We start from the raw sequence: 26,764 nt of genomic DNA on the forward strand, positions 1-26,764 counted from the left end.
TTTATGCAGAACTTAAGCTCGCTGCTGGAGCCTCACCACATGCTACTCAGGAAGGGGTGCGATTTGTTTTGGGGGGACGCCCAGGAACGCGCCTTCAATAAGGCACGCAACCTTCTGTGGTCCAACAGTGTTTTGACTTTCTTTGACCCAGGTAAAAAGCTAGTTCTCACATGCGATGCGTCAGCGTATGGGGTCGGGTTGGTTTTGCAACATGTCAATAGTGTGGGCAAATTACAACCCATAGCAGGTCACTTTCACGGGCGGAGTGCGTGTATGGAATGGTAGAGAAGGAGGCGCTCACATGCGTGTACGGTATCAAAAAGATGCACCAATACCTTTTTGGGGCCAAGTTCGCATTAGAAACCGACCACAAGCCCCTCACGTCCCTCCTATCCGAGAGCAAGGCAATAAACTCCAACGCCTCAGCGCGAATTCAATGGTTGGCACTCATGCTGGCGTCCTACGACTATACCGTAAGGCACAGACCAGGCACAGACAACTGTGCCGACGCGCTCAGCAGGCTACCCCTGGCGACCACGGAAGGGTCTGACGAACAGGACTGTGAGATAGTCATGGCAATCAATGCCTTTGAGTCCACAGGTTCGCCCATGACGGCTCGCCAAATCAGAGGCTGGACGGCCATCGACCCCACGTTATCCTTAGTGAAAAGATGTGTCCTAACCAGGCAGAGGCTCGCGATGTCTGCCCCAAGGAATTAAAACCCTTTCACAGCCGCCTGCATGAGCTATCACTACAAGCAGACTGCCTGATGTGGGGCAGCCGAGAAGTCATGCCTCTGCGAGGCAGAGAGGCATTTGTCCGGGAGCTCCACCGCGAGCACCCGGGGATCATTCTCATGAAGGCCATAGCCAGATCCCACGTCTGGTGGCCTGGTATTGACGCGGACTTGGAGCTATGTGTCCGAAGGTGCACCATTTGTGCCCAACTCAGCAATGCCCCCAGGGACGCTCCACTGAGCCCCTGGCCCTGGCCTACCAAACCGTGGTCGCGGGTGCACGTAGACTATGCGGGCCCATTCATGGGCAAAATGTTCCTCGTAGTTGTAGATGCATTTTCAAAGTGGATCGAATGCACCATTTTAAACTTGAGCACAACCTCCACCACTGTGGAGAGCCTCGCAACAATGTTTGCAATGCACGGAATCCCTGACATATTGGTCAGTGACAATGGTCCATGCTTCACCAGCGCAGAATTCCAAGACTTTATAAGTGACCACGACATAAATCACGTCAAGACGGCACCGTTCAAGCCGGCCTCCAATGGCCAGTTCGAGAGAGCAGTGCAAATCATTAAACAAGGCATGCTTAAAATCCAAGGTCCCACACTGCAGGGTCGCCTGTCGCGACTGCTGCTGGCATACAGATCTCGTCCGCACTCACTGACTGGGATCCCCCCCCGCGCAACTGTTGATGAAAAGGACTTGAAAAACAAAGCTCTCATTAATCTTCCCAGACATGCACGAAATCGTTGAGGCAAAGCGCCGTAAGCTGACTGAGTACCATGACAGAAATTCGAGGGGGAGATGGAATGAGATATGGGACAAAGTGTTTGTACTAAACTATGGCAGGGGTCCCAAATGGCTTACAGGGACAGTAACGGGCAAGGAAGGAAACAGGCTACTGGTAGTACAAATGGACAATGGCAAAACCTGCCGGAGGCATTTAGACCAAGTCAAAAGCAGATTTACCAACAACACTGCGGAACCAGAGTAGGACTACAATGTGGAACTCGTACCACACCTGGTGGACAGACAGAGGGAACAACCTGAGGAAAGGGCAATCCCAACAGACAGCCCAGGCGAGTCAACAACAATCACACCAATCGAAACAGACAGCCCAGGCAAGATACCAGCAACCACACCCAAAGAAAAACAGACACCAATGCAAACAACTGAACCACAACTCAGACGCTCCACGAAAGAGCATAGACCACCTGAGAGATTGAACCTATAAAGACAATAATACCTTGGGGGAGGGTGATGTCATGTATCTTAAATTATTATATATAACTGTATCCTAACCTGCTATACATGACTGTAATAAGATATGATTTGTAACTACCAGCATACCTTACCACCAGGGGTGCACTTGCAAGAGACAGGTATATAAGGACAGGTCTCAGGCAAGTGCAGCATTCCAGAGCTGTGAAATAAAGGTGCAGGTCCAGCGTAAGACCTTGACTTCACTACATGCCTCGTGTGAATCTGTACTGAGGGGACAGGACTTTACACGGACGTGCTAGCCGACATTATCTCACATTCAATTCACTTGGAGTACGCGTCTACAACCACAAGGAACATTTTAGCCAAGAACGGGCCTGCATAGTCGACGTGTACCCTAGACCACGGTTTGGAGCGCCAAGACCATAAACTTAGCGGCGCCTCCCTGGGCACATTGCTTAACGGCGAGCATGTATTACATCTGTGAACGCAGGACTCTAAGTCCGCATCGATACCAGGCCACCACACGTGAGATCTGGCTATCACTTTCATCATTACAATGCCTGGGTGGGTACTATGGAGGTCATTGATGAAGGTGTCTCTGCCCTTCTTGGCGACCACTACTTGATTGTCCCACAGATGGCAGTCTGCCTGTATAGACATTTCATCTTTGCGCTGCTGGAACGGCGTTATCTCTTCCTGCATTTCCACTGGGACACTGGACCAGCTCCCGTGAAGCACACAGCTTTTGACTCGAGATAATAAGGGGTCCTGGCTCGTCCAGGTTTTGATCTGCTGGGCAGTGACAGGTGATTGCTCACTCTCAAATGCTTCCATAACCATGGCTAGATCTGAGGGCTGCACCATTTCCACCCCTGTACTGTGAGTATCGACGCAGTTTTCTGTGACTGGCCTGTGGCGGATGGCGTAATTGTATGCGGACAACGTGACCGCCCATCTCTGGATGCATGCTGATGCATTGGTATTTATCCCTTTACTCTTGGAAAACAGGAATATAAGTGGCTTATGCTCAGTTTCCAACTTGAATTTTAGCCCAAAAAGGTATTGATGCATTTTCTTTACCACATAGGCAAACGCTAACGCTTCTTTTTCAAACATGCTCTAGGCTTGCTCAGCCTTAGACAAACTCCTGGATGCATAAGCAACTGATTGCAGTTTCCCAAAATCATTAGCTTGTTGCAATACACACCCGACACCAAATGACGACGCATCAAATACTAGTACCAAACGCTTACATGGATCATACAACACAAGCAATTTGTTTGAGCATAACAATTGTCTCACTTTTACAAAGGCATTTTCTTAGCATTTGCCCCAAACCCATTTGCCCCCTTTTCGTAGTAAGACATGTAGTAGTTCTAGCAGGGTGCTGAGACCCGGTAAGAAGTTACCCAAGTAGTTCAAGAGTCCCAGAAATTACCGCAGCTCCGTCACGTTCTGTGGCCTCGGTGCATTCTCGATTGCCTCCGTCTTTGTGTTGGTGGGCCTGATGCCATCCGCCGCAATCCTCCTTCCCAAGAACTCCACTTCAGGCGCCAGGAAAACGCACTTCGAGCATTTTAACCTGAGCCTCACGCGGTTGAGTCAACTAAGAACCTCCTCCAAATTCTGCAGGTGCTCGACTGTGTTCCGACCTGTGACCAAAATGTCGTCCTGGAAGACTATGGTGTGCGAGACCGACTTCAGTAAACTTTCCATGTTTCTCTGGAATATCACCACAGCTGATCGGATTCCAAACGGGCAACTGTTATAAATAAAACGATCCTTGTGGGTGTTGATGCAGGTGAGGGCCTTCGATGATTCCTCCAGTTCCTGCGTCATGTAGGCTGAAGTCAGATCCAGCTTCGTGAACATCTTTCCTCCCACCAGCATTGCAAAGAGGTCATCAGCCTTTGGTAGTGGGTATTGGTTCTGCAGGGAGAACCAATTGATAGTTACTTTGTAATCGCCATAGATTCTGATAGTGCCATCTCCCTTGAGGACTGGGACAATAGGTCCGGCCCACTTGCTGAACTCGATCGGTGAAATGATGCCCTCTCTTTGCAGCCGGTCTAGCTCGGTCTCTAACCTTTCTCCCATCATGTATGGTACTGCTCTCACCTTGTGATGGATGGGTCATGCCCCGGAATTAGACGGATCTGCACTTTTGCTCCTTGGAATTTCCCGATGCCTGGTTCGAACAGCGAAGGAAATGTATTTAAGACCTGGGCACACGAAGTGTCGTCAGCGGGCGATAGCACTCGGACGTCATCCCAGTTCCAGTGTATCTTTCCCAGCTATCTCCTGTCGAGCAGCATGGGACCATTGCCCGGTACCAACCAGAGTGGTAGCTTCTGCACCGCTCCCTCATAGGATACCTTTACGGTAGCACTGGCGATTACAGGAATCAGTTCTTTTGTGTAAGTTCTTTGTTTCGTGCGAACTGGAGTTAAGACTGGCCTTGAGGCCTTGTTGCACCACAATCTTTCGAAAGTCTTTTTGCCCATGCTGGACTGGCTCGTGCCGTTGTCCAGCTCCATTGATATTGGGAGTCCATTTAGTTCAATATTCAGCATTATCGGGGGACAATTTGTGGTGAATGTGTGCACCCCATGTACCTCTGCCTACTCTATCTGAGGCCTGGTTCATCGTGATACTCCATGGATCTGTCCTCCTCTGCAACATAGTGGTTTGCAGGTTTCACAGGCTTAGCAGCTTGCCTGCACACTCGTTGGAGGTGTCCCATTGTTCCACAGCCCTTGCAAACACACTCTTTGAATCAGCATGAATGGAAACAAAGATCACCCCCGCAGCACCAACAAGGTGATAATGGCCTTGCATTCATCACCATTGATGGTGGACTCTGAGTCACCTGCGGATGTGCAGCTGCAGGTATGTGTGACCTGCCCTGTATGTTACGATTCGAAAACAACATCACTTTGTTCACAGTACTTGTAGCAGCACTTGTGTGCCAAGAGATTTTCTTCGTATTGTCACTGGTAGCAATGAACGCCTGCGCTATCGCTATGGCCTTACTCAAGGTTGGGGTCTCTACAGTCAAAAGCTTGCAAAGTATGGTTTCGTGGCCAATGCCAAGTATGAAAAAGTCTCTGAGCATGTGCTCCAAATGTCCTTCAAATTCGCGATGTCCTGCAAGGCGTCTTAGCTCGGCGACATAACTCATCACTTCCTGGTCTTCAGACCTTTTGTATGTGTAGAACTGGTACCTCGCCATCAGAACGCTTTTCTTCGGGTTCAAATTCTCTCGGACCAGTGTGCACAAATTGTCGTATGATTTCTCGTGGGTTTCGCTGGAATGAGAAGATTCTTCATGAAGCCATATGTTGGTGCCCCACAGATGGGGAGGAGGATCGCCCTTCGTTTGGCAGTGCTCTCTTCCCCATCTAGCTCGTTGGCCACGAAGTATTGGTCAAGTCACTCCACAAAAGTTTCCCAATCATCCCCCTCCGAAAATTTCTCCAGGTTGCCGATTGTTCTCTGCATTTTTGGGTTCGCTATCTGTATCTCATCGCCAGTTGTTGTGTATAGAGAAAGAGTCAGACTGAACACTGTGAGCTCAAAGTAAAGTGTGACCTTAATCTTTTATTACAGATCTCCAGAGTGCCTCACCAACCTGTGAAGCCTTCTTAAGTACCTGTGCTCCCAAGGGATTATGGGATCCCTTGGGACTCCAGGGGATGAGCTCCCTGGTGGCTGTACATAGTCACTACAAGTCCACATATATAACACCTTTACTCTGCTCCAAAAGCATATTCGATGACCAAGCTCAGAAGAGCAACTCCTCCTCTATCTGTGTGACACTTTCCTCATTTCCCACACCTGGCACGCTGTGGTCTTTCTAAGTGAGATTTCCAATTAGTCTAAAGTTTGTGACAGCTTTGTGCCCACAAAGAATTGGATTGAGAATGACACAAACTCATTTTGCATAATGCCCTTACGGTTGGCAGACAGAGAAAAATTCTATCCCAACAGTCTGGGCTATAATTGAACCCAGGTAAAAGGCCAGTGTTTAAGACTCGTGCTCTTGAACTAGCTGCGCCTCAAGCCAAGCTGTTGCAGTGCAGCTACAACACTGGCATCTACCCAACAATGTGGAAAATTGTCCAGGTATGTCCTGTTCACAAAAAGCAGGACAAGTCCGATCTAGCCAATTACCACCCCATCAGCCCACACTGAGTCATCAACAAAGTGATGGAAGGTGTTGTCGACCATGCAATCAAGCGACACTTCCTACCAATAATCTGCTCACTGATGCTCAGTTTGCATTTCACCAGGACCACTCAGCTCCAGACCTCAATATATCCTTGGTCCAAACTAGGACAAAAGAGCTCAATTCCAGAGGTGAGGTGAGAGTAACTGCTTGTATGCAGCAAGACCTGTATAGCACAATGCTTGGGCTGATAAGTAGCAAATAACATTTGTGCTGCACACGTGCCAGGCATTACATTACATTCCTACATTACAACAGTGACTACACGTCAAGAGTACTTCATTGGCTGTAAAGTGCTTTGGGACATCCTGAGGTCGTGAAAGGTGCAATATAAATGCAAGTTTTTCTTTCTTTGCTTTCTTTCAATGGCATGACCATGATAAAGTTCCCCACCATCAACAATCTGGAAGTTACCATTGACCAGAAACTTAACTAACATGCCTGGGCAAATTTCTACTTTGTTGAGTAGATGGGGATTTTGCAGCATGTGACTCACCTCCTTACTCCCCAAAGCCTTTCCTCCACCTACAAGGCACAGTCAGGAGTGGGCTGGTTTATCCTGGATGTTGTCGAGCTTCTTGAGTGCAGCTCCAACAGCACTCAATAAGCTCGACAATATCCAGGATAAACCAGCCCACTTTATTGGCACCCCATTCACCACCTTTAACATTCGATTATTCCACCACCAGTGCACCGTGGTTGAAGCATACCATCTACAAGATACACTGCAGCAACTTGCCAAGGCTTCTTCAACAGCACCTCTAAAAACCCTTGACCTCTACTACCTAGATCATCACATAGGTAGTCCCTCGAAATCGAGGAAGACTTGCTTCCACTCGAAAAATGAGTTCTCAGGTGACTACCTAGGACACGGGCAACAGCTGCATGGGAACACCAGCACCTCCAACAGGTGCATGGGAACACCACCACCTCCAAGTTCCCCTCCAAGTCACACACAATCCTGACTTGGAAATACATCGCCATTCCTTTATCGTCGCTGGGTCGAAATCCTGGAACTCTCTCCATAACGGCACTGTGGGAGTACCTTCACGACACAGACTGCAGCAGTTCAAAAAAGTAGCTCACCACCACCTTTTCAAGGGCAATTAGGGATAGATAATAAATGCTGGCCATGCCAGGGATGCCCACATCCCGTAAATGACTAAAGTAAAAAAGGTGCCAGGAGCATCTTCCTGAATAAGGCTGTCGGCTCATTTAATATGTAAATCAGATCCTATGACCTACATGTTCCAATGTTTGCCTGGCCATCTCAGTGACTAAGTCTATTACTATCCATTCACCTTCAAAAATCCACCTATTGTTGTTTGTTCTTGTAAGTTGAAGGATTTACAATGGTGCCAGGACAATGCCATAATTCTTGCTTTAAGTTTACTGAACAACAGACAGTGATCACAGCGCATTGCCCTTTTCATGCATATGACTTTTCATGTAGCTGAACATTCCAGCTGAGTTTTGGGTGGGTGGGTGATGATGTGATGTGAGCAGAAAGCAAGCCTGGTTATATTCACTATCCATCCTGATTTGGACATATATTGCTGTTCCTTCATTGTCACTGAGTCAAAATCCTGGAACTCCCAATCTAACAGCACTGTGGAAGCACCTTCAACAATGACTGCAGCGTTCAAGAAGAAGGCCCTCCACCACCTTCTTCAGGGTCTCAAGACCAGATCCAAAACCAGCAAACTTCTAGAAAGACAAGGCCAGCAGCTGCATCGGAACACCAACACCTGCAAGTATCCATCCAAGTAATGTATTAGCTTAATTTGGATATAAACTGCTGTTCTTTCATCATTGCTGGGTCAAAATCCTGTAATCCCCTACTTAACAGGACTATGGGAGTATCCTCATCACATGGACTGCAGCAGTTCACCATTATCTTCTCAAGAGCAGCTAGGAAAGGGCAGTGAATGATAGCCTTGCTAGCAATGGCCATAACCTGAAAATGAATGAAAAAAAAAAGTTGGGAAGAGGTTCTAGGAGGATTGACATGGGAGAGAAGGAGGGAGGGAGCAGCCATGGCAGGGGAGGCTTGAACCTTGCTTGTGGGCAATGAAGGAGCAAGCCCTAATCCTGGTAAGGCAACAATCAAGGGCGGATTAACCATGGGGCGGATGGGACCAGGCCCACCAAAGAACATGGGCCACCAAATAAATGTAGGAAAAAAATATAAGGCCTCCCAAATAGGCTGAATAGAATAGACACTAAGGGCCCAAGTTTCGAGCCGCGCCTAGAACGGCGCAGTCCCGGCCTGGACGCCCGTTTTTCGCGCCACAAAGTGTGCCTAAAAAAACCCTCCAGATTCTCCACCTCCCTGCAGGTCCTCTGGCCCTCAGCGCAGCAGAGCAGGAGCTGCAGGGGGCGGAGTCACGTCCCTGCGCTGAAAACAGTGCCGGGACCTCTGCACATGCGCGCTACAGTGGGCGCGCAAGTGCAGTAGCTCCAGGCGCCCGAAACTGTGTGGGAGGGGCTCGAAGCACGCAGCCCCTAGCCCTGGCCGAATGGCCTCACTGGGGCTGCGTGAATAAGGCTCCTCCCACGGCCAGCTCCTGCTTCCTCCCGACCCGACCCAATCTGACTCCCGCTTCCCCCCCCCGCCTCCGGACCCGACCCGACTCCCGCTCCCCCCCGCGCCCCCCTCCACCTCCGGACCTGACCCGACTCCCGCTTCCCCCCCCCCCAACCCCCGGACCGGACCTGACGGACCCAACCCGACTCCCGCTTCCCCCCCCATCCCCCCCCCCGGACTGGATCCGACCTGACCTCCCTCCCCCCGACCTGACCTCCCTCTCCCTCCCACCACCCCCCCGACCCGACCCAACGCCACCTACCTGTAAATCTGGTGCTGGGGACGGGCCCTGCCCGAAGTCTCGGGTCCGGCCCATTTAGCCTCCCACCCCCTTCTCCTTCCCCCATCTCCTTCCCCCCCCATCTCCTTTCCCCCCATCTCCTTTCCCCCATCTCCTTTCTCCCCTTCTCCCCCCCTCCCCTTCTCCCCTTCTCCCTCCTCCTTCTCCCCCCCTTCCCCTTCTCCCCCTTCCCTCCCTCTGCTCCCCCCTTCTCTCCCTCTACCCCCCCTCCTCTCCCTCCCCTCGCTGTCAGAAACACAGACACTGACAGACAGAGAATGAGAGACACACACAGACAGACAGAGAGATAGCGACACTGACAGAGACACACTGGGAGGGGTGGGGGGGGCATCCCAGCACGCTGTTGGAGGGCTCCCGGTGCTGCAGTCAGTAAGTGGAAAATGTTTTTTTTATTGATTTTTTAAAAAATTATTTCTTATTAATTTTTTTTGATTTATTGGTTGATTTATTGATGTATTTATCATTTATTATTGATGATGGCTCTTTATTTGTAAAACTGAAGTGTTTAATGTTTGTAAACTTCCCTTTAAACCCCCCCCACCCATTCCCTACGCCTGATTTGTAACCTACGCCTGATTTTCTAAAGTGTAGACAAGGTTTTTACGAGTGTACAAAAATCTTCACTTACTCCATTCTAAGTTAGTTTGGAGTAAGTTTTCACTGACGAAACTTTGACACGCCCCCTTTTGAAAAAAGAATTCTGTTCCAAAGTGAAACTGTTCGAACTGACTAGAACTGGAGCAAACTAAATGACGAGAATTCCGATTTCTAAGATACTCCGTTCTACACCAGTTGCTCTAAAAATCAGGAGCAAATCATGTGGAAACTTGGGGCCAGAGAGAGGAAAAACAAGACCAAGGAAAATAGATTCACTTGTTATATCTGTATACAGAATTACCTATATACATTAATGTACTGGTTTGATGAAAACGATCAGGAGATCCAAGAACTATTAGATCGTAAGCTTAGAGCATTTCTGAGCCTCAAGCAACAACCCAACTCAGGAACTGCAAAGCAATTTTACAGATGGCTCAAGGCTGAGGTCCAACAAAAAACCTGGGATATAAAGAACAGGTGGTGGATAGAGAAAGCACAGGAGATACAACAACTGGCCGACAGCCACGATATGCAAGGATTCTCCATTGCAGTCAAGGCCACCTACAGCCCAAACTCCCAAGGCCCCACCCCACCTCCTGACCAAGAATGGGGAAACACTCATCAAGGACACCGAGGCTGTCAGGGTCCGCTGGAAGGAGCACTTTGAAGATCTCTTCAATCGAGACTGTGCCTTTGACTCGAATGTTCTCAACTCCATCCCGCAGCATGTGACCCGCCACCACCTCAGTGAAACCCCAATGCTGCACGAGGTAGGCAAAGCCATGAAACAGCTCAGGAACAACAAGGCTACAGGTGCGGATGGAATTCCTGCTGAGGTACTAAAATATGGTGGAGAAGCGCTGTTGGCACGGATACATGACCTCATCTCTCTCATTTAGAGGGAGGAGAGCATGCCGGGAGATCTCAGAGATGCAGTGATCATGTCCATTTTTAAAAAGCGGAACAAATCCGACTGCGGCAACTACAGGGGAGTCTCCCTGCTATCAACCACTGGAAAGGTTGTCGATTGAGTTCTCCTCAACCGTCTTCTCCCTGAGGCCGAGGCTCCTCCTGGAGTCACAGTGCAGATTTCGTCCCCTATGGGGAACAACGGACATGATCTTTGCAGCACGACAACTGCAGGAAAAATGCAGGGAGCAGTGCCAGCCCTTATAATACATGGCCTTTTTCGATCTCACAAAGGCCTTTGACACTGTCAACGTGAGGGCTTATGGAACGTCCTCCTCTGTTTTGGATGCCCCCGAAAGTTTGTCAACATCCTTTGCCTGCTCCATGGTGACATGCAGGCCGTGATCCTTACCAGCGAATCCATTACAGACCATTTCCCATCCGGACCGGGGTCAAATAGGGCTGCGTCATCGCTCCAACCCTCTTTTCAATCTTCCTTGCTGCCATGTTCCACTTCACTGTCGACAAGCTCCCCGCTGGTGTGGAATGAAACTACAGAACCAGTGGGAAACTGTTTAACCTATGCCGTTTCCAGGCCGGGTCCACGATCAGCCAAACCTCTGTCGTTGAACTGCAGCACGCGGACAACGCCTGCGTCAGCGCACATTCTGAGGCGGAACTCCAGGATATAGTCGATTTATTCACCAAGGCATATGAAAGCATGGGTCTTACGCTTAACATCCGTAAGACAAAGGTACTCCACCAGCCTACCCTCGCCGCACAGCACTGCCTCCCCTGTCACCAAGATTTATGGCGTGGCCCTCGAAAATGTGGACCACTTCCCATACCTTGGGAGCTTCTTGTCAACAAAGGCAGACATTGATGCAGAGATTCAACATCGCCTCCAGTGCGCCAGTGTGGCCTTCGGCCGCCTGAGGAAAAGGGTATTCAAAGACCAGGCCTTCAAACCTACCACCAAGCTCATGGTCTACAGGGCTGTAGTAATTCCTGCCCTCCTGTATGGATCAGAGGCATGGACGATATACAGAAGACACCTCAAGTCGCTGGAGATATATCACCAACGATGTCTGCGCAAGATCCTGCAAATCCCCTGGGAGGACAGACGCACCAATATCAGCGTCCTCGCCCAGGCTAGCATCCCCAACATTGAAGCACTAACCACACTCGATCAGCTTCGCTGGGCAGGCCATTTAGTTCGCATGCCAGACACGAGACTCCCCAAGCAATTGCTCTATACGGAGCTCCTTCATGGCAACCGAGCCAAAGGTGGGCAGCGGAAACGTTACAAGGACACCCTCAAAGCCTCCCTGGTGAAGTGTAACATCACCACTGACACCTGGGAGACCCTGGCCAAAGACCGCCCTAGGTGGAGAAAGTGCATCCGGGAGGGCGTTGCGCTCTTTGAGTCTCAACGCTGCGAGTGTGAAGAGGTCAGGCGCAGGCAGCGGAAGGAGTGTGCGGCAAATCAGTCCCACCCCATCAACACCCCCCGCCACCCCCGACGAATGTCTGTCCCACCTGTAGCAGGGTGCATGGCTTTCGTGTTGGACTGCTCAGCCACCAAAGAATTCACTTTAGTAGTGGAAGCAAGTCTTCCTCGACTCCAAAGGACTGCCTATGATGATGATATATACTGAACAGAATATGTACTAGCTTGTTTTATTTCACATGTTATTGAGAGAAATTTGCATATATGTACCGGAATCTAATATTGCAATGTTAGCAGAACCAAGAATATATACCTACTTAATATAGAATATATGTTTTCATTGTTGAATATACTGGCCTATGCTTTCATACTCAGAATCAGAATCATATACGTCATGTAATGAACGTGACAAACATAACTATAGGCCCATTTGGATCAGTTTTCCCCAGGCCAATCAGGCCCTTAATCTGGCCCTGGATACAATTATCCCTTCATAGCCTCCATCTTATCTTTAATTCTGTGAGATTCTGTCCTTTCATTCTTGTTTCTATTGTTTGCCTTCTTTTAAGTTTATTTGACCATCTAAGGTGATCCCTTCTTGATTTTACTGCATACTGGTGTCCTTTTTGATATTTTTTGTTCCTTTCGATATCCTTTTTAACATAGGCTTGTCATAGCAGACCCCATTATTAGCTGTTAGATTAGTTGCTATAGTTGCTCTTTTACAGCTGAGCTCCTCTTACCTTATTAACAGCAATTTTGTTTCAGCTGCTGTCCTTTCAAATTCATTACTGCGTGTGCTACCTTTTCAGTAAAAGACCCAATCCTTGCTCCCCTTTGTTTACTTGTGCCTGTACCTTGCCGAAGCGTCACAGATTGGAACTGTTCCCCTATGTATCATCCCACTGTTTTACTACCAATCTCACTTTAATTCGTGCCGACATTGATAGCTCCTGATGGAGTCGATCAAGTACTTTTGGAATTAACGATCTTTGCTCTGCTTTCAGTGTTTGTCTCCAGTTTTTCTCCAGTCACGAGAACCCACCAGAGGAGCAACCATGTTGGCCAAGTGGAAGCCTGCAACCAAAATTTCTTACATTCTTTTTCCAGCACTACTAACTTTTAAGAAAATATAGAAATTGGGGAACACATTTTAAAATTTGGCCACACTGACAGTTGAGCTGAGGAAAGAGATTTTGCAGAAAGGGACAACTATCAAATACATAGCATATACAGCACAGAAACAGGCCATTCAGCCCAGCCAGTCCATGCCGGCGTTTATGTTCACTCGAGACTTCTCCCATCCTTCTCATCTAACTCTATCAGCACAACCCTCTATTCCCATCTCCCTCGTGTTTATCTAGCTTCCCTTTAAATGCATCTATCCTATTCACTTCAACTACTCCCTGCTGTCGCGAGTTCCACATTCTCACCATTCTCTAGGTAAATAAGTTCTTCTGAATTCCGTATATGGTTTCTTGGTGACTACCTTATATTGATTTAGATCAGTTTAAGAACTTTCTGTTATCTAATCAGCAAGTTGTATTCCCATGAACCCACCAAATTAGTATTTGACAGCTGTCTCATGCAATCTCTGCTCTTGCTTTCAGTCACACCCTCATTGGCATGTTCTCACTGGAAAAGAGAAGGTTGAGAGATGATATGATTGCTGTTTTTAGGATTTTAAGGGACTAGATAATGTTGACCATGACAAGCTATTTCACCTTGTTCAGAGCAATAGATCGCGAGGCCACAGCCTAACCGTGAAGGAGGGTAAATTTAAAACTAATGTGCAGAAATCATATTTCAGTGAGCGAGTGGTCAGTTTGTGGAAAGGCTCCCTAGGGAGACAGTGCAAGCAGTTAGTATTGTTTCATTCAAATGCAAATTAAATACATTTCTTTCAGGAAAATATAATTTTATACAGTATATGAGTAATTTGAGACATGGCGTGGTAACTGTAGCAAGCATGGATCTATTTGGACCCAAAGCTCTCCCCTGAGCTTTTCCTCGTGTCGTTTCTGGGTCTGTTGTCGATGAACTGGATGGACCTTGGTCCTTTTTGCCTAGTTATTATTTTGTTCCTTTTATCAGACCTCCTAATCTTTTGTGATGGTCATATTGTAAATATATATGATTAATTTTGGGATGCAGGTTACACTGTGCAACCATCAAATCCTATTTAAAAAATAAATTATTTTCATTATTTTGTTTTTTTACATCCCCATTCATAAAAAAGTTAACTTTTCATTTTAGAAATCAATGAACAAAAAAACATAATAACAAAGAAATTAGTGAACAGCCTTTCCTTGATAATGACAGCACCACAACAAGCTATAGTGGCTCAGCATTTGAATCGGCATGTGGTATGCAAACTGGAGGAATGTAACAAATATCTGATATTGACTGCACAACAGCAACAGCAATGGCAATTAACATGGAAACTTTGATCAGATATCAAGATCGAAAACCTTCCTTAAGCAACCACATCTCAAATATTCACACATTTACTGATTCACTCATACAACCGGCACTGTTACAACAGTATGGATTATTGCAAGGATAATGCTTTAGCATTGAAATAAAGTTGCTATAGGTCTTATTATTACCAATTGTAATCAGATGGCTGAACATCTGCAGTGATCTATTTGTTGCTTAATAATTGACAATTTGTGTTCAATAATTTAGTTGAAAATTGAACCAGTGCAAGAGATAGCATTATGTCTCAGCAAAAACAAGATAATGTACAGTATTTTATTATCTCCAATATTACAAAAGTACGATTGATAAAGGGCTAGACCTTCCATTAGTTTCGACCTGCTACCACCCACTTACCGCCCATTTAAACGCTGAGATGAGTTATAACACCAATTTATCGCCATTTCATCAAAAAATGGAAACTATCATCCATTTACCGCCCATTTATCACCAGCGTTAGTTTCGGCATCAAGTTAACTCCAAGAATTAATTTAACCACCCGCCCATATTTTTATGACATCAACGTCCAGAATATAGTTTTTAAAAGGAACCAACGCCCAGAATATCGCCGAGCTTTACTTTTGGCATATCGCAAGAATTGCAAACTTTCCAAAGGTGCAGGGAGCAATAGACTGTACGCACAGCGCCATGCGAGCACCTTTTCAGGATGCAGTGTTGTTTCGGAACCGAAAGGAATTCCATTCCTTGAATGTGCAACTCGTTGTCAACCACAAGCAAATAATCATGGCAGTCAATGCAAAATTTCCAGGCGGCATCCATGATGCGCACATCTTGCATGAGAGCACTGTTTCTGACCTGTTTAAGAGTCAGCCACAAGTATACGGTTGGATACTGAAGGATAAAGGAAATGGCCTTACCAGCTGACTGATGACCCCCCTGCGTAAGCACCAGATGGAAGCCGAGAAGTGATACAATGAAAGCCACGTAGCTACATGCAATATTGTCGAAAAGACAATTGCAGTGCTCAAGCAGCACTTCAGATGCCTGGACAACTCAGGAGGCATATTGCAATACCACCCTGAGCAGGTCACTCAATTCATTGTGGTGTGCTGCATGCTGCATAAATTGGCTATCAGGAGAGGACAAGAAATGCCAGATGGGACTGCTGGTCCACCTCAGGAGAGAGGAGAAGAGAAAGAAGATGAGGTGGACGATGACCTCAGGAAGACACTCAGGCTGACGTTGAAACCATTCCCCCACCGCCCCCCCCCTAGACCACAGGAAAGGGCCTGTGGTGGCTACGCAGTTGCAAGACTGCTGCATCAGCAGCTCATAAATGAACGCTTTTCTTGAAATAACGTTGGTGTTATTTACGCAGCTGCAAGACTGTTGTGTCTGCAGCTCATAAATTAAAGGTTTGAATTACTTTGATGACAGTTACAGTTACGGCTGATTTATGTTATATTTGATGTTCACCTTTCATGGTATGGACTCGCCGGTGTTTAACGCTACAGCTATTTGAAGACAATGCACAACAATGTTAAGTTAAATTTTTAAAAATTAATGTTAATAAAGATCATTTTTTTATCAGAAGAAAACATAATACAACACAAGACAACAGTAAGCCCCTCCCCCACCCCAAACTAAACTTTGAACATTTTAACATTTTAACAACACAATGACAGATTTTAATAAAAATGCATGCACCACCCCCACCCCTCCCCAAAACCATTCCAACAATGAAACATTTAAAAACAGCAACAATTTAAACAACTAACACAAAACCTAAACACACCCACCCCACAGGCAACAATTTTAACGTATAACAAAAAAACCCTCCCTCCCTCCCTTCCGACCCTGCTTCCCTTTCCCCACACCCCCCCCCCCCCCAACCAGGTCTGAACACCACCTCTTCCCTTTCCCCTACCAATGCCAAGCCGCTTTGCTGCTTCGGTGGGGGGTGGGGGGGTTGGGGTGGTGGGGTAATGGCGGATCTTCTGATTGGGGTGCGGATGGAGAGGACATTTCCGCGGAAACGTCCTCCGAGCCAAAAGCAAGAGCTTTCTCCTGGCTCGGATGAGTCTCTGGCAATGCGGGTGTGGCACCTTGGGGTGCAGTGCCGGATTCCGGGAACACTGATAGCCCTCTGGCACCAGTATTCCTGGCTATTACCTCCAGGGCCACCGCTATCTGCATCATTTTCTTATTCATGTTCACAGATAAGGTGGCCACCTGCTGAGATATGCCTCCCATTGCCTGGAGGAGCTCTTGACCTATCTCAACGCTCCTCCTGGAAAAGTTAACCATGTCCATGCTAAGATCTCCCATTCATGCAGCAGTCCGACTGCGACAAACCAACCTCTGCAGGGTTGTCGCCGGCATGGAATCACTGGAGGCGCCCTGTGGCAAAGCGTTTGGCCCTGCTACCTCCTTGGTCAAGGAGGACGTGGCCACAGGAACACTGGAAGTTACTGCTGCTGCAGGCTGCTCCTCCACCTCCCGACTGTCCTCAGTGAAAAGAAGGACCTGCAGCAGAAGGGCAAGATTCGGGGCTCCTCGCCTCCAGAAATAAGTAAGACCGCCGGATCCAAAGGTTGATACAGTTGATGCGGTGTTTTGTTTTGGACGGTCTATGCTCTTGGTTGAGCTCGAAAACATAAAAGAGGTAATTAGAGGAGAAGGGGCTGCTAGGGTCACATGCGAATCCAAATGCTACACAGGCATATGCACAAGAGCAACACTGTTGCTCTAAGAATGATGACAGACATCACATTTGATGAACATCATGTTAGTACAATGATTTTCATGATCCTATCTTTAATTACATAACATAACATAACATTACATAACATTGCATCAATAAATCATCAATCATATATTTTATAGATGTAAGTGGCAATAATTTACTTTACATCATCCAACGGTTTATACTGTACTCGCGTGGCATGAGGACAGGTTCCGATGCAGCACGGGTGGCTGAACGATTGTGGATCCCCACAAGTACCAGCGGCCCTCTCCTCGAGATCAGTGAGGGCGCATAGATCTGCTGGGCCACCACCCGTGCGCCGCTGCTCGGCTTTGTTCTCAAAAGCTTTTTCTGCAAAAGGTGACAACAGCATGGCATGGCATAAGATCATGGCAGGTACTGTTACAGATACACATACATAGATTACTGATAGATATTTTATTATTATTATTAGTAGTATGCAACACAACACAACACACATGATTGCCCACCGTTAACGTTATACATATCACATGCATGGTTATATATAAAGTCTGCAAATAAATTGTTTAAGATCAATGTTTGGATTAAATGATTACCGATCTAACTACATTGCATCAGATCTGCATTTAAATTAATCATTACATCATAACAATTATAATTACAATTATAGAAATAAATATAAATATATGTAATACTTACTCTTCCGGACCCAACAAGGTCACTCCGGTGCTTCCGGCACTAGTTCGGCTTCTTCGCCTCATGGGTGTTGGCAGAGATTACCTCTGCAATCTCACATCAAAATCATTGATAGACCTGGGGGAGGGGTTTCCCACGCCCACCCCGGGTCAATTGTGCCCACCGATTCTCGACCTCTGCCACTGAGGCAGCATTGGCCTCCTCCCATTTCTACCCCTTCTGCCACTCCTTCTTCCTCCGACTCACTCATCCTCCTTTCCATGGATTCTATAGGATCCATTATATCAGGAATTAATTGACTTACTTCTGTAATTTTTGAAAAACTGATGCAAAACAACTCCCTCTCCTCAAAAACTTCCAATACTTCAAACTTCGAACTACACTAGCTTTCTCTCGCTCTCTCTCTCTCTCTCTCTCTCTTTCTCTCTCTCCACTTTCACTCTCTGCTGCACATGTGCAGATGACCCCTAACCTCTTGAAAGCGCGAAAAGACATATGGATGCCGGCCTTTTACGACTGACAAAAACTGAAACAACCGGTAACACCTATTTCGCATCGCTACCGCTAACGGCCCAATTATAAAGTGGAAACTAACTGGTTTTACAATGGGAGATATCCCGGTGATCACAAAAACCAATATAAACGCTAATGCTGGAAATATCGTCCACATTTGGGTGATCTGAACACTAATGGAAAGTCTAGTCCATAGAAATAGTCTTTAACATTTTATTTTTTCCTTTGACATAGTTACTCTTTTACTGTTATAACTTATACACACCTCCGTTCTATTTATGTCCTATGGCAGTTTTCATGAACATTTTTAAGCATTTAGGATACTTTACCATATGACTGATGATATGCATAATTGATCTCAGAGGACAATGATGTTTAAAAAATCAATCAATCAGAGAAAGCATTGTAATTCCCTATTAGACAAAACTCAGGAGGGAATAGTCCTTTTTTGTTGCTGGTAAGCCATTAAACCATTGCCAGTAAGAAAATGAACACTAATATCACCAGACAAAACTTTCACAAAGTTATATGGTGATACTCACTGGTTAAAAGAGGATAGAAAGAACTTGTATTTATATTGCACCTTTCTCAAGCTCGGGACAGCCCAAAGCACTTTACAACTAATGATGTACATTTTATTTGAAGTATAGTCACTGATGTAATGTAGGAAATGCGGCAGCCAATTTGCACACAGCAAGGTTCCACAATCAGCAACAATGGGTCACAGTCTCAGGATATGGGGTAGGAAATTTAGGACCGAGATGAGGAGAAATGTTTTCACTCAGAGGGTGGTGAACCTGTGGAATTCTCTACCACAAAAGGCTGTGGAGGCCAAGTCACAGAATATATTTAAGAGGGAGATAGATAGATTTCTAGAAACAAAAGGCATCAGGGGTATGGGGAAAAAGCGGGAATATGGCGTTGAGATAATCAGCCATGATCATATTGAATGGCGTTGCAGACTCGAAGGGCCGAATGGCCTACTGCTGCTCCTCTTTTCTATGTTTCTATGTGATAATGACCAGATAATCTAGGTGTTAGTTGAAGGATAAATATTTTCCAGGACACTGGGGAGAGTTCACTTGCTCTTCTTTGAATACTACCATGGGATCTTTTATGTGCACCTGAGGGGGCAGATAGGGTCTCGGTTTAATGTTTCATCCGAAAAGACGGCACCTCCGACCGTGCAGCACTGCCTCAGTACTGCAGTGGAGTGTCAGCCTAGATTTTTGTGCTCAGGTCTCTGGAGTGGGTCTTGAACCCACAACCTTCTGACTCAGAAGTGAGAATGCTAACACCAAGATTAGCTGGCAATTCCTAAATAAGCTTAATATTAAAACATTATTTAAAGATAATAACTAAAAAATAACAATATATCCAGAATACTGTTACAACAGTATTGCTTATAGGAGGAATTTTCTTTGGAAAATGTAAAGTTTTCAAATTAGGGAGTCACTTTGCACTAATGCTGAGCACTCTGGAACGAGGTTCACATTTGTAAATAAGATCACATTGAACTGGAAGTGTCACAATGTGCTCACCCCATGTACTGTGCAAATCCATCCTTTCAGTGTTCAAGCCCTGTGTTTTAAACGTAATCAGCATTTAATGTATAGTCAAAGTTAGGCACCCATTGCCTGACGTAAAAATCACAGACAAGTAATGAGTTTTCCTGAGGAGCTAACTCCTTAAAGATGAACTTTAACTTCAAACACGTTTTAAAGTAATTCATATATCTCAGTCTTTTCTGTGAAAAAAAATGATCAAATAATCTTGAAATGTGACAAACAGGTGTCCCAACTTTTTTGCCAATAGGAGGCTAAGATTTTGTTCCAAAAATTGAAGAGAATGATAATTTAGATATCTTATGGGATCATTGGATAGTAGCTAGATTATGACATTTTCTTCTATGAGTAACTTAAGCTTTCACAATAAATAATAACATATCATTTTATTTGTTATCCTGTTTATTTTCACCATGACAGCTGGGGAATTTAAATTCAGTTAATTAAATAAATCTGGAATTAAAAAAGCTTGTATCAGTAATCAGTAATCAGTAATCAGTAATCAGTAATCAGTAATGCACCATCGGAGCAGGCTGGGGAGCGGAAGGAGCAGTGTGGCAGCCTAGCCCAGCATACTGTGCAGCCCCCGGTCTGCGAGCACCATCGGAGCAGGCCGGGGAGCGGAAGGAGCAGCGTGGCAGCATACCACTCCAGGGAGCAGCTCGTGCTGGAGCAGGAGAGCAAAGACAGTGAAAATGGACATCACCAAGGCCCAAGTCGGTGATTGGAGCGTGGGCAGGTACATCGGAGAGACTGTAGAGGGACGTGATCGGGTCCCAGGAGAGCCGCGAGTTCGGGGTCCAGGAGAGGCGAGGGCCCAGGGGCAGCCGGGCCAGCCCACACTGCGATATGTGTGCGCACTAGGTCCGTGCAGCAGAGCAGATCTCCAGTCGTCTTGGTTAATCCTTGCTACTGGACCAAGACCTAGCTCTGTCAAGCCGGTGTGGTGGCTGGTGTGCAACGGTCACCACATGTTAAAAAAATCCAAGCACAGGCATCTTCCACCCTTCAAGATTTAGTTCGGACCTGGAATTTTAGGTCCATCATTGAAACACCTGAACTTTTTGACGTGGAGCAAGTCATCCTCAGTTCGAGGGACTGCCTATGATGAAACTACCAGATTCACCTGGTTCACCTGGCCATCCTTACCCCGTCCAGCCTAAATGTGACTCCAGACCCACAACAATGTGGTTGACTGCCCTCTGAAATAGCCTGGCAATCCACTCAGTTGTACCAAACCGCTACAACAAAGTCAGCACTGTGGGAGAAACTTCACCACACGGACTGCAGCGGTTCAAGAAGGCGGCTCACCACCACCTTCTCGAGGGCAATTAGCGACGGGCAATAAATGCTGGCCTTGCCACGACACCCGCATCCTGTGAACGACTAAATAAAAATAAAAAAATCTACTGTGTATAAAATTTTTAATTTTCCATATGAAAAATGAATAAGCTATTGCATTAGTTTAAGTGAAAATATGAAAACCCATAATTCAAGCACAAATGAATAATGGATTCATGAGTTTTCATGAGTGAAATAAACCCAGAAATGTACCATTCCTGGTGCAATATGCTATTGATTAAATGTCAGTTAAAGTTTAACTGTGGAAACGTAATGACCCGGATTTTCTGGGGCCTATGAATACGCGAGCATAGCTTATGCGGTTTTAAGTGCCCCGCAAGTTCAGGGTTTCCGCATGCATTGTGCATGTGTGAAAGCCCGGAACTTGTGATCCATCAAGTTTCGGTTTGACAGATCCACCGCATCCCTGAGAAATGGAGATTCGCTGGAGGAGAGTTACTGCCCAGTAAATGCCCATGATACTCATACGCCTGGTAAAAGCAGGAGTAAGTCATTCCTTTACCAGTGTAAGGGTTTAAATAAATATTAAAATACATTTTTTTAATGGTTTAAACAATCAATTGTGTTGCGGAAATTGATGGGAATCAAGGCCGATAAATCCCCAGGGCCTGATGGTCTGCATCCCAGAGTACTTAAGGAGGTGGCCTTGGAAATAGCGGATGCATTGACAGTCATTTTCCAACATTCTATAGACTCTGGATCAGTTCTTATGGAGTGGAGGGTAGCCAATGTAATCCCACTTTTTAAAAAAGGAGGGAGAGAGAAAACAGGGAATTATAGACCGGTCAGCCTGACATTGGTAGTGGGTAAAATGATGGAATCAATTATTAAGGATGTCATAGCAGTGCATTTGGAAAGAGGTGACATGATAGGTCCAAGTCAGCATGGATTTGTGAAAGCGAAATCATGCTTGACAAATCTTTTGGAATTTTTTGAGGATGTTTCCAGTAGAGTGGACAAGGGAGAACCAGTTGATGTGATGTATTTGGACTTTCAGAAGGCTTTCGACAAGGTCCCACACAAGAGATTAATGTGCAAAGTTAAAACACATGGGGTTGGGGGTAGTGTGCTGACGTGGATTGAGAACTGGTTGGCAGACATGAAGCAAAGAGTAGGAGTAAATGGGTACTTTTCAGAATGGCACGCAGTGAGTGGTGGGTACTGCAAGGTTCTGTGCTGGGGCCCCAGCTGTTTACATTGTGCATTAATGATTTAGACGAGGGGATTAAATGTAGTATCTCCAAACTTGCAGGTGACGCTAAGTTGGGTGGCAGTGTGAGCTGCGAGGAGGATGCTATGAGGCTGCAGAGTGACTTGGATAGGATAGGTGAGTGGGCAATGTGGATAAATGTGAGGTTATCCACTTTCGTGGTAAAAACAGCGAGACAGACTATTATCTGAATGGTGACAGATTAGGAAAAGGGGAGGTGCAACGAGACCTGGGTGTCATGGTACACATCAGTCATTGAAGGTTGGCATACAGGTACAGCAGGCAGTTAAGAAGGCAAATGGCATGTTGGCCTTCATAGCGAGGGGATTGGAGTACAGGGGCAGGGATGTGTTACTACAGTTGTACAGGGCCTTGGTGAGGCCACACCTGGAGTATTGTGTACAGTTTTGGTCTCCTAACTTGAGGAAGGACATTCTTGCTATTGAGGGAGTGCAGCGAAGGTTCACCAGACTGATTCCCAGGATGGCGGGACTGACAAATCAAGAAAGACTGGATCAATTGGGCTTGTTCACTGGAGTTCAGAAGAATGAGAGGGGATCTTATAGAAACATTTAAAATTCGGATGGGTTTAGACAGGTTAGATGCAGGAAGAATGTTCCCAATGTTGGGGAAGTCCAGAACCAGGGGTCACAGTCTAAGGATAAGGGGTAAGCCATTTAGGACCGAGATGAGGAGAAACTTCTTCACCCAGAGAGTGGTGAACCTGTGGAATTCTCTACCACAGAAAGTTGTTGAGGCCAATTCACTAAATATATTCAAAAAGGAGTTAGATGTAGTCCTTACTACTAGGGGGATCAAGGGGTATGGCGAGAAAGCAGGAATGGCGTACTGAAGTTGCATGTTCAGCCATGAACTCATTGAATGGCGGTGCAGGCTCGAAGGATCGAATGGCCTACTCCTGCACCTATTTTCTATGTTTCTATGTTTCTAAAAACCTGTAAAATTAATTTAGGTTACTTTTGGCCCCTAAATTTATTTTTCAACAAATAGATTTTTTGTTATAAGTTATAAGTTGTTAAAGTTAGCGCCCATGAACAATTTGAGTCACTGTCATCAAAATTGGGCAGTCTGGGGTGTCGTGCTAATGGAGACGTTGTACACCTCTCTTCGGGCGTAAGCAGGGGATAATCACAATTTAATTAAATTTTATTTTAGTTAATTTTGAACATGTGATGATTTATTTTTATTTAAGTGCTCTGAAAGAGTGTTTTTTTCGGAGATTCCTATCAAGCTTATGGAGATTCCCATACGTAAATGGAATCCCATAAGCATAATGGGAATACCGCTTTGTGATTGGTTGGCCAGGCCCATGTGATCCCAGGACTGCTTGCGAACTGTCTGCAGGCCAGGAGCACAAGTCTTCGAAGGTCTGAATCAATCAGGTAAGTGCAGAGATTTCTTGCGGTTCGGAGGTATTCGCCCGCGGCAAACATTCGACTGCAATTTCTACCCCAATATATAAAGTTTTTGAACCTGAGAAATGAGAAAGATTTCATAGAGATTACAATGAGATTTGAGGTATGTTGGCAGTTACACGATGGGGCTGATGATGAGCTCCCAGTCTGAAGGTGCAAGGTGGCAGTACATAGGCTCTCTACATCATCTGACATTTCATTCTTCCTCCTTTGGATCTACTCATGGTCGCTGATGACTTCATGACTGCTACTCTGAAAGTTTCATGCAATCTACCCTCTCTCCAAAATGCTGTCACATGCATCTTCCCTGCAGTGAGAAGGTGGTGGTAAGAGGTTTTGATATAACAGTGAGGCTTACTAAGCCACTTCAGAAAACCATATTGGTGTTGGACTGAAGTCACATAAAGGCCAGTCCCAGCAATAACAGCAGGGGCTGGATCTTCAGTTTTGAAGATTTGGGCAGTAATGACGGCGGGGCAGTAAAGATAGCACTTGTGAACAGTTTGCGCCTCACTCATCAAAATTGGGCAGTCTGGGGTACAGTGCTAAGGGAGGCGTTAAGCACTTCTCTCAGGTGTTAGCATGGGATAATCCCAAGCAACAGAGCCAAGCCGGGAACATCTGAGAGACGGCTGGGGAGAAAAAAAAACTTGAAAGAAAACGCACAAAAACAGTCCCAACACATAGTCCACGCCACCACAACATAAGTCGCAAAAAAATTTAAATAAAAAACAATCACACCGCTTAGGAATGCATTACTTACCTCCCTGCAGTCGGTATAGGTTCCTGGCCTGATTTTACAGGCGTTCACTGCAGGTTGCGCTGCAGGGCGAACGGATCGGAGTCAAAAAATGTGCCGGTGTTGCAACAAGGGGCAGTGCATGCCAGCACGCCTCTTCCAGGTAGTACAGCTCCGCGCCACTGCAAAACTGACCCCGAAAACCCCCGCGGGGCACTGGAGGCTGACCGACCGCCCACCCAGAAGACCTCACCGTCGCCATTGCTGTTGCTCCGGGGTGAAAAACAGAGGGCAAAGGATCGGAAGTTCTGCCCCCAGATTTTTTTCCCTAAAGCACATTAGTAAACCAGTACAACAAAGCTACAACTTCATGGTCACTTTTTCAAATAGTTTACTGTTTTTTATAAACTGAATTTAAATTCTTATATTGTTACAGTGAGATTTGAATATACAACCTCTGTACTATTAATCAAAGCTTCTGGATTACGAGTCCAGTATCATAACCATTACATCGCCATACCCTTTTGGGAATTGTACCAAGTTTTGCCTGGTCTTACTTGCTCTGCCTTAAGTGCGACTGAATAATTCTACATGTAAAAAGGCCGGATCTTCCTTGCTGTAATGCTCCATCACACCCTCAGCAAGCTCCCCGCTGGAGTGGAGCTAATCTACAAAACAAACAGGAAACTGTTCAACCTCCGTCGCCTCCAGTCCAGATCCAAGGTCATCCCATCCTCTGTCATTGAATTACAGTATGCAGACGACGCTTACGTCTGCGCACACTCAGAGGCCGAACTCCAAACAATCATCAACACCTTCACAGAAGCATACGAGAGCATGGACCTTACAGTAAACAGTGGTAAGACAAAGGTCCTCTACCAACCTGCCCCTGCTACACAGTACTGCCTCCTGATTATCAAAATCCACGACGAGGCCTTGGACAATGTGAACTATTTTCCATACCTTGGAAGCCTACTGTCAACAAGGGCAGATGTTGATGACAAAGTCCAACACTGCCTTCAGTGTGCCAGTGCAGCCTTTGGTCACCTGAAGTGTTTGAAGACCAGGATCTCAAACCTGGCACCAAGGTCATGTTCTACAGAGTAGTAGTGATACCCGTCCTCCTATAGCATTCAGAGACATGGACTATGTACAGCAGGCATCTCAAAGCAATGGAGAAGTACCACGAATGCTGCCTCCACAAGATCCTGCAAATCCATTGGCAGGATAGGTGCACCAACGTCAGTGTTCTCACTCAGGCCAACATCCCCAGCATCGAAGCATTGACCAAGCTCCATCAGCTCCGATGGACTGGCCACATCGTCTGCATGCCCAATATGAGACTCCATAAACAAGTGCTCTACTTGGAGCTCCAACACAGCAAGCGAGCCCCAGATGTGCAGAGGAAACACTTCAAGGACATCCTCAAAGTCTCCTTGAAAAAGTGCAACATCCCCACTGACACCTGGGAATCCCTGGCCCAAGACCGCTCAAAGTGGAGCAGAAGCATCCAGTAAGGTGCTGAACACCTCGAGTCTCTTTGCCGGGAGCAAGTGGAGGCCAAGTACAAACAACAGAAGGAGCGCACGACAACCCAAGCACCCCACCCACCCGTCCCTTCAACCACTGTCACTTCAACCACCATCTTCCCCACCTGTGACAGAGACTGAATGTAGGTCCCGCATCGGACTCATCAGTCACCTGAGAACTCATTTTTAGTGTGGAAGCAAGTCATCCTCGACTCTGAAGGACTGCCTAAGAAGAAGAAAAAGGCTGATTATCGGGTTCAGATCACATGGAGATGCTATTGTTACATCCTCAGGATATTATAGAAGTAGTAAGTCAATCAACATAAAAGTAAGAACACCATGATGATACATTTTGGGCTCCCTCTACGACCTTTTAATGCTAATCACTGGAGCTTAACATGTAACCTGACCATTCAAACAGGGCAAATGGCAGAAAATATGATGGAGGTTACATTTCCTCAATTTTCAGGTAATTTTCATGAACCCGTCCACACATGGGGATGTATTTAGGA

The sequence above is a fragment of the Pristiophorus japonicus genome, chromosome 14 (assembly GCF_044704955.1).
Source record: "Pristiophorus japonicus isolate sPriJap1 chromosome 14, sPriJap1.hap1, whole genome shotgun sequence".
NCBI classification, from domain to species: Eukaryota; Metazoa; Chordata; class Chondrichthyes; family Pristiophoridae; genus Pristiophorus; species Pristiophorus japonicus.